This window comes from Carcharhinus amblyrhynchos, chromosome 4 (genome assembly GCF_965287045.1).
Source record: "Carcharhinus amblyrhynchos chromosome 4, sCarAmb.v2.hapA, whole genome shotgun sequence".
NCBI lineage: Eukaryota > Metazoa > Chordata > Chondrichthyes > Carcharhiniformes > Carcharhinidae > Carcharhinus > Carcharhinus amblyrhynchos.
This window is the reverse complement of record NC_137327.1, coordinates 127,084,186-127,097,581: the sequence shown is the minus strand read 5'-3', so window position 1 is coordinate 127,097,581 and position 13,396 is coordinate 127,084,186.

The following is a 13,396-nucleotide window of genomic DNA, read 5'->3' as shown; positions in this document are numbered from 1 at the left end:
AGCTGATTCATTTGTTAGAATTATATTTAAACTGTCATTAAATAATTTTTTTTGTTGTAAAAGATTCCTACTTTGTCGGTGGAACCATTTCTGGAAGCAGCAAGAACAAAGTAGTACAGCAGGGGGAGAGGCCCTCCAAACGTGTATCAATCATGATGCCCAAACTAATATAAAAAAACCTTCTGTCCTTATTGGGCTATATCCCTCTATTTACTCTCTATTCATGTACCTACCCAGATGCTGCTTAAATGTTGCTAATGTGCCTGCTTCCATCACTTCCTTTGGCAGCACATTCCAGGCACCTACCACTCTCTGCATGGAAAAACTTCCACCACACATCTCCCTTAAACTTTTCCCCTTGTACCTTGAATCTAAGCACCCTTATAATTGACGCTTCCACCCTTGGGAAAAAGTCTTTGACTATTCAGCCTGTCTATGCTTGTCATAATTTTGTAGACCTCGATCAGGTCTCCCCTCAGCCTTCGTATTTCCAGTGAAAACAATCCGAGTTTATTCAACTTCCCCTTGTAGTCAACACTCTCGAGACCAGACAACATCCTGGTGAACCTTTGCATTCTCTCCAAAGCTTCCATGTCCTTCTGGTAGCGTGGTGATCAGAACTGCACACAATACTCCAAAAGCAGCCTAATCAATGTTTTATATAGTTGTAATATTACTTCCCAACTCTTGTACTCGGTGTCCTGGCTGATGAAGCCAAGCATACCATATGAACATAAGAAATAGGAGCAGGAGTAGGCCATCTGGCCCTTCGAGCCTGCCCCACCATTCAATAAGATCATGGCTGATCTGTCGTGGCTCAGTTCCACTTTCCCGCCCTCTCCCCATAACCCTTAATCCCCTCTCTTATCAAAAACCCATCAACCCGCTTCTTAAAAATATTTAGCGAGGCAGCCTCCACCACTTCAACGGGCAGAGAATTCCAGAGATTCACCACCCTTTGAGTGAAGAAGTTCCTCCTCAACTCCGTTCTAAACCGCCCCCCCTTTATCTTGAGGCTGTGCCCCCTAGTCCTACTGTCTTTTTTGAGCAGGAAGAGTCTCTCCACCTCTATCCTATCCATCCCATTCATCATCTTATACGTCTCAATGAGATCTCCCCTCATTCTTCTAAACTCTAACGAGTACAAGCCTAGTTTATTCAGCCTCTCCTCATAGCTCAACCCCCTCAACTCCAGTATCAGCCTAGTAAACCTCCTCTGCACTCCCTCCAAGGCCAAAATATCCTTGCGCAGGTGCGGCGCCCAAAACTGCACACAGTACTCCAGCTGCGGCCTCACCAATGCCCTATACAGCTGCAGCAAGACCTCCCTACTTTTATATTCAATCCCCCTCGTTATGAAGGCCAGCATCCCATTCGCCTTCCTGACCACCTGCTGCACCTGCAGGCTGGGTTTTTGCGACTCATGCACAAGGACCCCGAGGTCCCTCTGCACCGTCGCCTGCTGCAGTTTTTCGCCACGTAAGTAATAGTCCTTCCTACCATTCTTCCTACCAAAGTGGACCACCTCACACTTGCCAACATTAAATTCCATTTGCCATTTCCTGGCCCATTCACCCAGCCTATCCAGATCCTTCTGCAGACTCTCCACACCCTCCGCACAATTTGCCTTTCCCCCAATCTTGGTGTCATCAGCAAATTTCGACACCCTACACTTGGTTCCCTCCTCCAGATCATCTATATAAATGGTAAATAGCTGAGGCCCCAGCACCGACCCCTGGGGCACCCCACTAGTCACCAACCGCCAATCCGAATAGCACCCATTGACCCCCACTCTCTGCCTCCTATTTGACAACCAATCCTCTATCCACGCTAACACCCTACCCCCAACTCCATGTCCTCTGACCTTCTGCAGTAACCTCTTGTGAGGTACCTTATCAAATGCCTTCTGAAAATCCAGAAAGACCACATCCACCGGCTCTCCTCTATCCACCGCCCTAGACACATCCTCATAGAACTCCAGTAAATTTGTCAGACACGACTTCCCTTTAATGAAACCGTGTTGCGTCTGCCCTATCAAGCAATTCCCTTCAAGATGCCTCGCAATTTCCTCCTTAATGACGGATTCTAACATTTTACCTACCACAGATGTTAAACTAACCGGCCTATAATTCCCCGCCTTTTGCCTGGCACCCTTCTTAAACAACGGCGTAACATTAGCCGTTTTCCAATCTTCCGGCACTTCCCCGGAATCCAGCGACGTCTGGAAAATAACCACCAAGGCATCCACTATCACCTCCGCCATTTCTTTCAGAACCCTCGGATGCATTCCATCCAGTCCTGGGGACTTGTCCACAATCAGCCCCTCCAGTCTGTCGCGCACCACCTCTCTAGTAACAGTAATGTCATTAAGACCCTCCAGTCCTACCACCTTTCCATTGCTAACACCCGGCAAATTATTCACGTCCTCCTCCGTGAAGACAGAAACAAAAAAGTTATTCAAGACCTTAGCCATATCCCCATCCCCTACCACTAGGTCCCCTTTGTCATCCTCTAAGGGACCAACGTTCACCCTAGCCAGCCTCTTCCTTTTTATATATTTATATGCCACCTTAATCACCTAGGCCACTGTGTTGCCACTTTTTTAGGGAACTGTGGACCTGCACAACCCGCTCTATGTTAATGTTCCTAAGGGTTCTGCCATTTACAGTATAATTCATACCAAAATTTGATCCTCCAAAATTCCTTCTGCCATTTCTGTGCCCAAGTCTCTAACCTACCTATACCTTGTATCCTCTGACAATCCTCGGTACTATCAGCAACTCTGCCAACCTTCATGTCATCTGCAAAATTACCAATCAGATTCCCTACATTTTCCTCCAGATCATTTATATATACTACAACAACAGAAATAAAACTACCTCATCCTCACTTTTATAGCAAAATGGAAAAAATGTTGGCTTCCTAATTTAACTAATGTTCAGGGGGGCATAATGGTTAGCATTGCTGCCTCTGTGTCATGGACCCTCATTCGATTCCAGCCTTGGCTGATTGTATGGAGTTTGCAGGTTCTCCCCATGTCTGCGTGGGTTTCCTCTGGGTGCGCCAGTTTCCTGCCACAGTCCAAAGATATGCAGGTTAGATGGATTGGCCATGCTAAATTACCCCTCAGTATCTTAAAATGTGTAGATTAGGGGGATTACAGTGTGCAGGTGGGTAAAAAGTACTTTTGGAGGGTTGGTGCAGACTTGATGGGTCAAGTGGCCTCCTTCTGCACGGCAGGGCTTCTGAGAACTTGGGAATCTGGCCCAGGAAGGTAACGCACAATTGATTAATAATTAAAGTGCAGTATGCTACTGTGATATGGATGAACATGTTAAACACAGTGAGATTTCACTGATTGAGATGAATGAGTAGCTGAATTGTTATTAGTTTTCATGGTTGAGAAAAGTGTTGAACATCAATTGAATACCCTCTTCAGTAGTGCCATTAAAATTCACGAAATGTTTTGCTTGGCAGATGTCAATGATCTAGTTAAGATGCTGTAGAGTTTATTGAGTTCAAATCTTCCAATAAAAGATTGTAGAAATGAGAAGTCTCCATCTGAGTATGAATTTGAGTTTATTTATTAATGTCACTAGTAGGCTTACATTAACACTGCAGTGAAGTTACTGTGAAAATCACCTAGTCGTAGCCATCACACCCTGATGTTTGTTCGGGTACACTGAGGGAGAATTTAGCTTGGCCAATGCACCCTAACCAGCTCGTCTTTTGGACCGTGGGAGGAAACTGGAGCACTTGGAGAAAATCCATGCAGACACAGGAGAACGTGCAGACTCCGTACAGACAGTAACCCAAGCTGGGAATCAAACTCGGGTCCCTGTCACTGTGAGGCAGCAGTGCTCGGCTCTGTGTGCAGCAGTGCTAACTGCTGTGCCACCATGCTGTCCGATTGTATTAGTGTGTTTCTGAAAACTGAAGAAACAGTAGTGACACAACTGCAGCAAGATCAGTTGTTGTACAGGGAAATTAAGCAGCTGCATTTGGGCAGCTAGATCAGTGGTTCAAACAGTATCCCAAGAAGAAGTCTTCCTGTCATATTAAGTGTTTTGGTCTATGTTGGGTGAGCTTCATAAGTCTTCAGTGCCACTAGATGGAGCACCAGACAGTTAAAAGATGTGCATGATGTTCTGATATACAGTTAATGTTGCTTTGGCAAAGCCACTTTATTGACAACTGGTTTGAGGATCTATTTTTTTATTCATGGAATGTGGGTGTCGCTAGCTGGGCTAGCATTTAGTGCCCTTGAACTGAGTGGCTTGCTAGGCCATTTCAGAAAGCAGTAGAGTAAGAACATTAACATAAGAAATAGGAGCAGGAGTAGGCCATCTAGCTGTTTGAGCCTGCTCTGCCATTCAATAAGATTATGGCTGATCTGAAGTGGATCAATTCCACTTTCCCGCTTTCTCCCCATAACCCTTAATTCCCTTGTCTATCAAAAACCTATCTACCCATGACTTAAGTATATTTAGCGAGGTAGCCTCCACCACTTCAAAGGGCAGAGAATTCCAGAGATTCACCACCCTTTGAGTGAAGAAATTCCTCCTCAACTCCGATCTAAACTGCGCCCCCCCCCCCCACCTTATCTTGAGGCTGTACCCACTGGTCCTGCTCTCCTTTCTAAGCGGGAAGAATCTCTCTCCCTCCTACCCTATCCATCCCTTTCATTATCTTATACGTCTCTATAAGATCCTTCTCATCCTTCTGAACTCCAACGAGTACAGACCCAGTATATTTAGTCTCTCTTCATAGTCCAACCCCCTCATCTCTGTTTAGTCAACCATATTGCTGTGGATCTGAAGTTGCACGTAAGCCAGACAAGATGAGGATGATTTCCTTCCTTAAAGGACAAGGTGGGTTTTTTTAACAATTATTTCATGATCGATATTAAACTTTTAATTCCAGATTTTTCTTTAATATTTAATGTCATCATATGAACCCAAATCCCCAGACCATTACCCTGAATCTCAAGATTACTACTCAAGTAAAAAATCACTGTGCTATCTCCTCCCCTATATGTTATATACATTGATTTGAATTATTCATAGAAAATCCAAATTAAGTAAGTTTCTACTTAATAGTTATCTGAAGAATTGGTCGATGTGGCTTTTTAAATGTGAAATCTCCCAAACTAAGCTGCCACTAACCAAACCATTTTATGCTATCTTGCTTTATTCATTCATGGGATGTGTATATTGCTGGCTAGGCAAGCATTTATTGCCTGTCCCTAATTGCTATTGAAAAGGTGGTGGTAAGCTGCCTCCTTGAAGCTCTGCAGTTCATGTGGTGTAGGTACACCCACAGTGCTGTTCCAACATTTCTAGGAAATAATCATCTCCAACAAAGGATCTAGCCAATGCCCCTTGACATTTAGTGTCATTACTATTGCTGAATCCCCCACTATCAAAATCCTGGATGGGGGGGGGGGGGGGGTGGTACCATTGACCAGAAACTGAACTAGACCCACCAACAATGTGCAGATTAAGTTGATTGACCATGCTGAATTGCCCCTTAGTGTCAAGGGAGTAGAAGGGCAAATACATGGGGTTATGGGTTAGCCCCTGGGTTGGATTGTTGGTGCAGTTTGGATGGGTGGAATGGCCTCCTACATTATTATATGATTCTACATAAATATTTTGGCTACCAGAGCAGATCAAAGGCTAGGAATCCTGTGGCAAGTAGTTTGTCTCCTGAGTCCCCAAAGCCTGCCACCATCTGCAAGGCACAAGGAGTGTGCTTCAGTGCTGTATTGGAGTGTAAATATAAATTATGCACTCAAATTTCTACAGTGCCACTTGAACTTATTAGCTTCTGCGTTAGATGTGAGAATGCTACAAAATGAGCTGTAGTATTATCACAGGAAGTTGCAGAATATATTTAAAATTCAAAAAATGTTTACCATTGTAATTTAGGAGATTTTCTGTCTGGTTTGAAGCTGCTTTAATTACTGATCAAAACCTTATTAAATGCCTTATTTGTTCATGTCAGCAATCATTTCTTATCTCTTTACAGGAAGAATTGCAGGTAATGATGTAGCTTACATTAAATTGAGTTTAATCAGGATTGCACAGAGGGAGTTCACATACTGCATTGATTTTCTTAATCATATATTTGTTAATTGACTAAAAATTATGAATATATTAAAGCACATTTTTAGAAACATGTTGCGAAAGCTTCAAATGAAAACATAAAATGGATCAGAAGCATTGTTTACAGCTCAAAAAAAACCTGCACATTTCTGCAATCAAATTTACTACCACTGAGAGAATGGGGTAATTTCTGGCAAATCATATTTAATGTACAATGGTGCACTACTGTGTATGTGGATCAGACCTAATATGTATTGAGCTGCAATGCAACTGTTTTGGTTTTTTTTGGAGGTTAATCAACTCAGTCCCGGGACATTGCTGCAGGAGGTCTTCAGGATAGTGTCCTAGACACTACGCTGAAGGATAGCACAGTGGTTAACACTGCTGTATCACAGCACCAGGGATCTGCATTCGATTCCCAGTTTGGGTCACTAGAGTTTCCATGTTCTCCCTGTGTCTGTGTGGGTTTTCTCTAGGTGATCCGATTTCCTCCCACAACTCAGAGATGTGGGGTAATGTGGATTGATCGGTCTAAATCTAGGGTAAATGCAGGGAGTTATAGAGATAGGGCCTGGGTGCCATTATGGTCGGTGCAATCTCTATGGGCTGAATGGCCTCCCTCTGCACTGTAGGATTCTATGATTCTAGACCCATCATTTTCAGTTGCTTCATCAATGACTTTCCATCCAGCATAAGTTGGAAGTGGGGATGTCTATGGATAATTGTGAAATGTTACCATTTGTAACTCCTCATACTCATGTAGTCAGTGGCCACGCACCAAGATCTGGACAACATTCAAGCTGGGCTGATAAGTGGCAGGAGTTCATGTCACGATGTTAGATAGTGACTATCAGCCCTTGACATTCAATGCCATTGCAATTGCTGAATGCCCCACCATAAACCTCCAGAAGTTATTAATTGCAAGAAACTTAATTGCAACAGCCATATAAATATTGTGGCCTCAAGATCAAGTTGGAAGCTCGGTATTCTGCAGCAAGGACTCACCTCCAGACTTTTCAAAGCCTGTCCACTATCTGCAAGGCACAAGTCAGTGGAATACACCACTTTCATGGTGAATGAGTACATCTTCAACAGTGCTCAGGATGTTTGACACCATTAAGGACAAAGCAGGCTGCTTGATCAGCACCACCATGAATATTTACTGGCTCCATGATCAATGTACAATGCCAGCAGTGTGTATACAAAGAACAACCCAGCACGGGAAACAGGCCCTTCGGCCCAACGAGCCCGCGCCGCCGCATCACCCTACACCTATTCTACCCTGCATGTATCATATGCAGTGTGATGCAATACAGCAATTCATTAAACTTTCTTCAACATCCCCCTCCAAATTTGCAATTCTACTTGGAAGGATAAGACAGCACACACCATCAGGTTAAAGTCCAACAGGTTTGTTTGGAATCACGAGCTTTTGGAGTGCTGCTCCTTCATCATACACACATACATATATATATATATATATATTTATATGTACCTACCTACATTTACCTGATGAAGGAGCAGTGCTCTGTGATTCTAAATAAATCTGTTGGACTTTAACCTGATGTTGTGAGACTTCTTACTGTGCCCACGCCAAAATCCAATGATGGCATCTCCACATCATAAAAGCACAAAAGCAGCAGACGCATGGGAACAACACCATTTGCATTGAGTTCACCTCAAAACCACTCACCATCTTGATTTGGAATTATATTGCCGTCGTTCAATTGTCGCTGATTGGACCCTTGGAATTCATATCCTAATAGCACTGTGGTTGTACCTATACAACATAAGCCATGGCGCAGTGGTTAGCACTGCTGCCTCACAGCACCAGGAACTGGTGTTCAATTTGCAGCTCGGATCACTGTCTGTGTGAGTCTGCATGTTCTCCCCCTGTCTGCGCAGGTTTCCTCCTGGTGCTCCGGTTCCTCTCTCAGTCCAAAAGACATATTGGTTAGGTGCGTTGGCCATGTTAAATTCTCCCTCAGTGTACGCGAACAGACGCCTGAGTGTGGCAACGAGGGGATTTTTTCAGTAACTTCATTGCAGTGTTAATGTAAGCCTACTTGTGACACTAATAAATAAACATTGAAAACTTCTCCGAGTTGGATCGTCACCATCTTCGTGAGGGTAATCCAAAGATGTGCAGCTTGGGTGGATTGGTCATGCTAAATTGCCCCTTAGTGTCCCAAGATGTGTAGGTTAGAGGGATTAGCGGAGTAATTATGTGAGGTTATGGGGACAGGAGTGGCAGGTGAGATGCTCTACTGGAGAGTCAGTGCAGACTCGATGGGCTGAATGGCCTCCTTTTGCACTGTAGGGATTCTATGATGATGATTCTATGATCCTATGTAATTTGAAGTGAGCAATAAATGCTGGCCTTCCCAGCAGCATTCTGATCCTGTGAATTTTTTTTCTTAAGTTCACTCTGAAATAAATTTTGCCTGACAAAGGATCTTTATGTTGCTAATCAGTCTCTAAAGATTCCTAGCCAATACTGAGAAGCCATTCCCAAGACAAATGAGTAATTAGATTATGTTGACAGAACTATTCAATACAAAACAAAGAATGTCATTTTTTCATGTACAAGAATGTGATTAAATTAGATTTAGAACACTGTTCTATATTAAAGCCCCCATGAAAATGAATTATTTCATTTTCAAAGAAAGACTGGAAGATTCTCAGGTTAAATAACCTTGTTTACTCAGATTTGGTTTCTGAACACAAGTGGCCCAAACTATTTTATGCTGAAATGTTTGAAAGTTTATTAAAAGGCTTTAATATTCTTTTCCCAATTCTAGCATAAAACTCTGGAAGTATCCTTAATATTTATAAGATGTGGGCTTTTATTATCCAGTGGAATTGCTCCTTAAGTTAATGTACTAGTAATGCCACAATGCAGGCAAACAGCAGCCAAGCTGCACACAGCAAGCTGCCAGGAATAACCAGGCCCTCTGTTTAGGTTGAGGGTGAATGCTGGCCAGGACACTGGGAGAACTCCCTTGTTCTTCAAGTAGTGTTGTGAAATCTTTTACATCGACTTGAGAGGACAGACTGAGGATCTTGGTGTGATAAGCCACGCTGAGGATGTTGCTTTCCTGTCATGCTACACTCCCCATCACTGCCCTGGAATATCGGCCTAGATTACATGAATATAACTCTTTATTTTTTATTAGATTATCAGCCCTTATAGTCTCTGGAGACTATACCCACAGCCTTTTGAATCAAAGGTGACAGTGGCATGATGGCTGACACACAGACACCATGATGTGGAGATGTCAGCATTCAACTTGGGTGAGCGCAGTAAGAAGTCTCACAATGCCAGGTTAAAGTCCAACAGGTTTATTTGGAATCATGAGCTTTCGGAACATTGCCCCTTCCTCAGGTAAGTTCTGATGAGGGAGCAGCACTTCAAAAGCTCGTGATACCAAGTAAACCTACTGGACTTTAATCTGGTGTTGTGAGACTACTTACTGTGCACAGACACCATATTGTTAATATTTTCTATATTTCTTATGTTCAACCTGTATAGGTATTTTAGAATTGTCATTGTGCTTTTACATGTGCAGTATATTGGCATTGATTAGTTTTATTTCATGCCAGCACTTGGCTCCAGTCCTGATTCAAGTGAAATGTGGGTTTAGGTTAAGCAGCCTGGTGTCTGCAGTGAAGTGAGAAACTTTTTTAAAAAAAATACTCACTCTTGAGCTTTGGTGTTGCTGGAAAAGCCAGTATTTTATTGCCTGTTTTCAGTTGCTGTTCTATTCCTGAGAGCCAATCCTTGGTGAAGAATTGAACTGGAGCCAGTATTGCACACTCCTATATTTACACATTACAAGCATAAGCCTCCTAATACAACAACCACGCTTTTACTCTGACTATTTGTAGGGTTCAAGTGAATGCCCACTAAACAGGAATGGCACAGAGGCTCAGTGGTTAGCAGTGTTGCCTCACAGCTCCAGGCACTTGGGTTTGATTTCTGGCTTGGGTCACTGTCTGGGTGGAGTTTGCACATTCTCCCTGTGTCTGCATGGGTTTCCTCCAGGTGCTCTAGTTGCCTCCCACAATGTGGGTTAGGTGCATTGGTCATGTCAAATTGCCTCTTAGTGTCCCACGGTGTGTAGGTTAGAGGGATTAGGGGGTAAATATGTGGGATGAGAGGGGATAGGGCCTGGGTGGGATTGTTATTGGTGCAGACTCAATGGGCTGTATGGCTTCCTTCCGTACTGTAGGGATTCAATGAAAACATGGAAATACAGGAGCAAGAGTAGACCATGTGGCCCTTTGAGACTGCCAACATAGCTCTGCATGGCAAGGACGTCCAAAGACTAACTAGTCTCTGAGGGAAGAAATTCCTCTTCATTTGTCTTAAATTGGCCTATTTATCCTGAGACTATGCCCACTGGTCTGAGACTCTCCCATGAGGGGTAACATCCTCTCATCGCTCACCCTGTCAAGCCCCTAATGAATGTTTCAATGAGATGACCTCTCATTCTTCTAAATTCCAATGTGTAGAGTCCCAACCTATTGAACCTTTCCTCATCAGATAATCCGTCCACAACAGGGATCACCTGAGTGAATGGATAGTAAAAAAAACTTGTCGATGGGTGATGTTCCCATGCAGCTGCTGCTCTTGTCCTTCTGTTGCTGCTCTTGTCATGTTGCAACTGTACACTACTCTAGTGCGGCCGCACTTGGAGTACTGTGTGCAGTTCTGGTCCCCGCATTACAAGAAGGATGTGGAGGCGTTGGAGAGGGTGCAGAGGAGGTTTACTAGGATGTTGCCTGGTATGGTGGGGAGGTCCTATGAGGAGAGACTGAGGGATTTAGGGTTGTTTTCGTTGGAAAGAAGGCGGCTAAGAGGGGATCTTATTGAAACATATAAGATGATTAGAGGTTTAGATAGGGTGGATAGTGATAGCCTTTTTCCTCGGATGGAGAAAGCTAGCACGAGGGGGCATGGCTTTAAATTAAGGGGGGGTAGCTACAGGACGGATGTCAGGGGTAGGTTCTTTACCCAGCGGGTGGTGAGGGATTGGAATGCCCTGCCTGCTGCAGTTGTAAATGCGTCTAGTTTGGGGGCGTTTAAGAGATCTCTGGATAGGTTTATGGACGAAAAGGGATTGGTATAGGCTAGTGGGTCATTGTTTTTGTAACTGGTCGGCGCAACATCGTGGGCCGAAGGGCCTGTTCTGCGCTGTAATGTTCTATGTTCTATGTTCTATGTTCTAGCTGGTAGAAGTCAAGGGTTTGGAAGGTTTTCTTGAAGGAGACTTGGTGAGCTGTAGGAGTGCATCTTGTAAATGGTGCATATTGCTGCCGCTGTGCACCACTGGTGGAGGGAGAGAATTTTTAATGAGATGAATGGGGATCGAATCAAACAGCTTGGAGGCAAACTTAGAAATTCTGAAGATTCATAATATGACAATCTTGTTAAAATCCAGTTGACCATTGAACAAAAGTGAAAATACTTATGGAAGTAATCAATTTTATGAGTTACCTCTCTGGGTATGATGTCTAATTTGACTGGCAAGCAGAATTGCCAGGAGAGCAGTGTGACCCTTTATATTTTCTGACTTCATTTACTCACTCCTGATGGTCTTGTATGTCCTCCTATTTGAGCAAGGTGTGCTCTTTCAGAACGCTTACCCAGAGGAATTTAATGCTGTATATTAGAAAACCAAGTCTTTGTATAAAGCTATATGATTCCAACTGGTAAAATCATAGAACCAAAGAAATCCTACAATGATAAAGGAGCCCATTGACTCTGCACAGATCACAATCCCACTCAGGCCCTATTCCTGTAACCCCACATATTTACCCTGCTAATCCCCTGTCAATTTACCATGACCAATCAACCTAACCCGCATATCTTATGAACTTTGGAGAGTAAAATCTAAAGTTTGTTTATTAGTGTCACAAGTAGGCTTATGTTAATACCGCAATAAAGTTACTGTGAGAATCCCCTAGTTGCCACACTCCTGTTCGGGTACACCGAGGGAGAATTTAGCATGGCTGAACCATGCACTGAACCAGCACGTCTTTAAGACTGTGGGAGGAAACCAGAGCACCCGGAGGAAACCCACGGGGGAGAATGTGCAAACTCCACACAGACAGCGACCCAAGCCAGGAATGGAGCCCAGATCCCTGGCGCTGTGAGGCAGCAGTGCTAATCATTGTGCCACTGTGCAAAATCTGTAACTCTCTTAAAGTTAACGTTTCTAAAAAGTATACCAAATTCACTTTAAGTGCTGAAGCTTTGTTTTCGGCCTATAAAGGAGTTAAATTACAATATATGATATTAGAACTTACAGCATTCCTGATGAAATTTGCAGTTTCAGTAGACGCGCTCAGTGGATAGAGGGATGGTTGAAACATTCACTCCGAACTAAAGAGCATTCTGTTTCCATGACAACACTCCTTTGCCAGCGTTCACCATTAGAATCAGATAGAGTAGGGGAAAAAATATCCTTTTTTACAGAATTGTCCTTTTTCCCCATTGGTGATCTCTTTGGATATTACTGATGCTCTGTAAAATATTGTCCAATGGCAATTAATGGGGTTATAGCGGTCATCCATCATTGTGCCATTGTAGAGAATGGCAGAAGGTCTCAACACAAAGATTTCCATTTGGAGGTGAGTATTTGTTTACAGCAACAAAATATTGTTATTAGTTGAATAGTAGTCGGATGTACAGTCACGACTTTTGGAAATGTCAGGATGCAGGCAGTGCTTATGGGCCCCGTGATGAGTTTGATAGGTGATGTTCATACAGAGCCTTAGTCTATGCACTCTTTGCTTGGCTTGTCAATGGACTTGTGTGTTCCTTTTGGCCCATCTTTCTATTAGATCAACCTTATACAATATCTGGCCTGTGGACTACTACCCAACACCAAAGCCTTTGTATCCCACGGACTCACTGTTCAAATTATATGTAAGATTGTAAAAATTTATTAGTAAGATGTGGGCTTTGCTGGTTGGGCTAGCAATTCTGTGCAGCACAGTGGCAGAATGGTTAAGCACTGCTGTCTCACAGCATTAGGGTCCCGGGCTCGACTCCTGTCTGTGTAGATTTAGCACGTGCTCTCTGTGTCAGCATGGGTTTCCTCCAAGTGCTTCAATTTCCTCCCACATTCTGAAAGACGTGCTGGTTAGGTGCATTGACCTGAACAGGTGCCGGAGTGTGGCGACTCGGGGAATTTCATTAACTTCATTGCAGCGTTAATGTAAGCCTTACTTGTGACTAATAAATAAACTTTAAAAAAAAACTTCTACTTTTGTTGCCATCC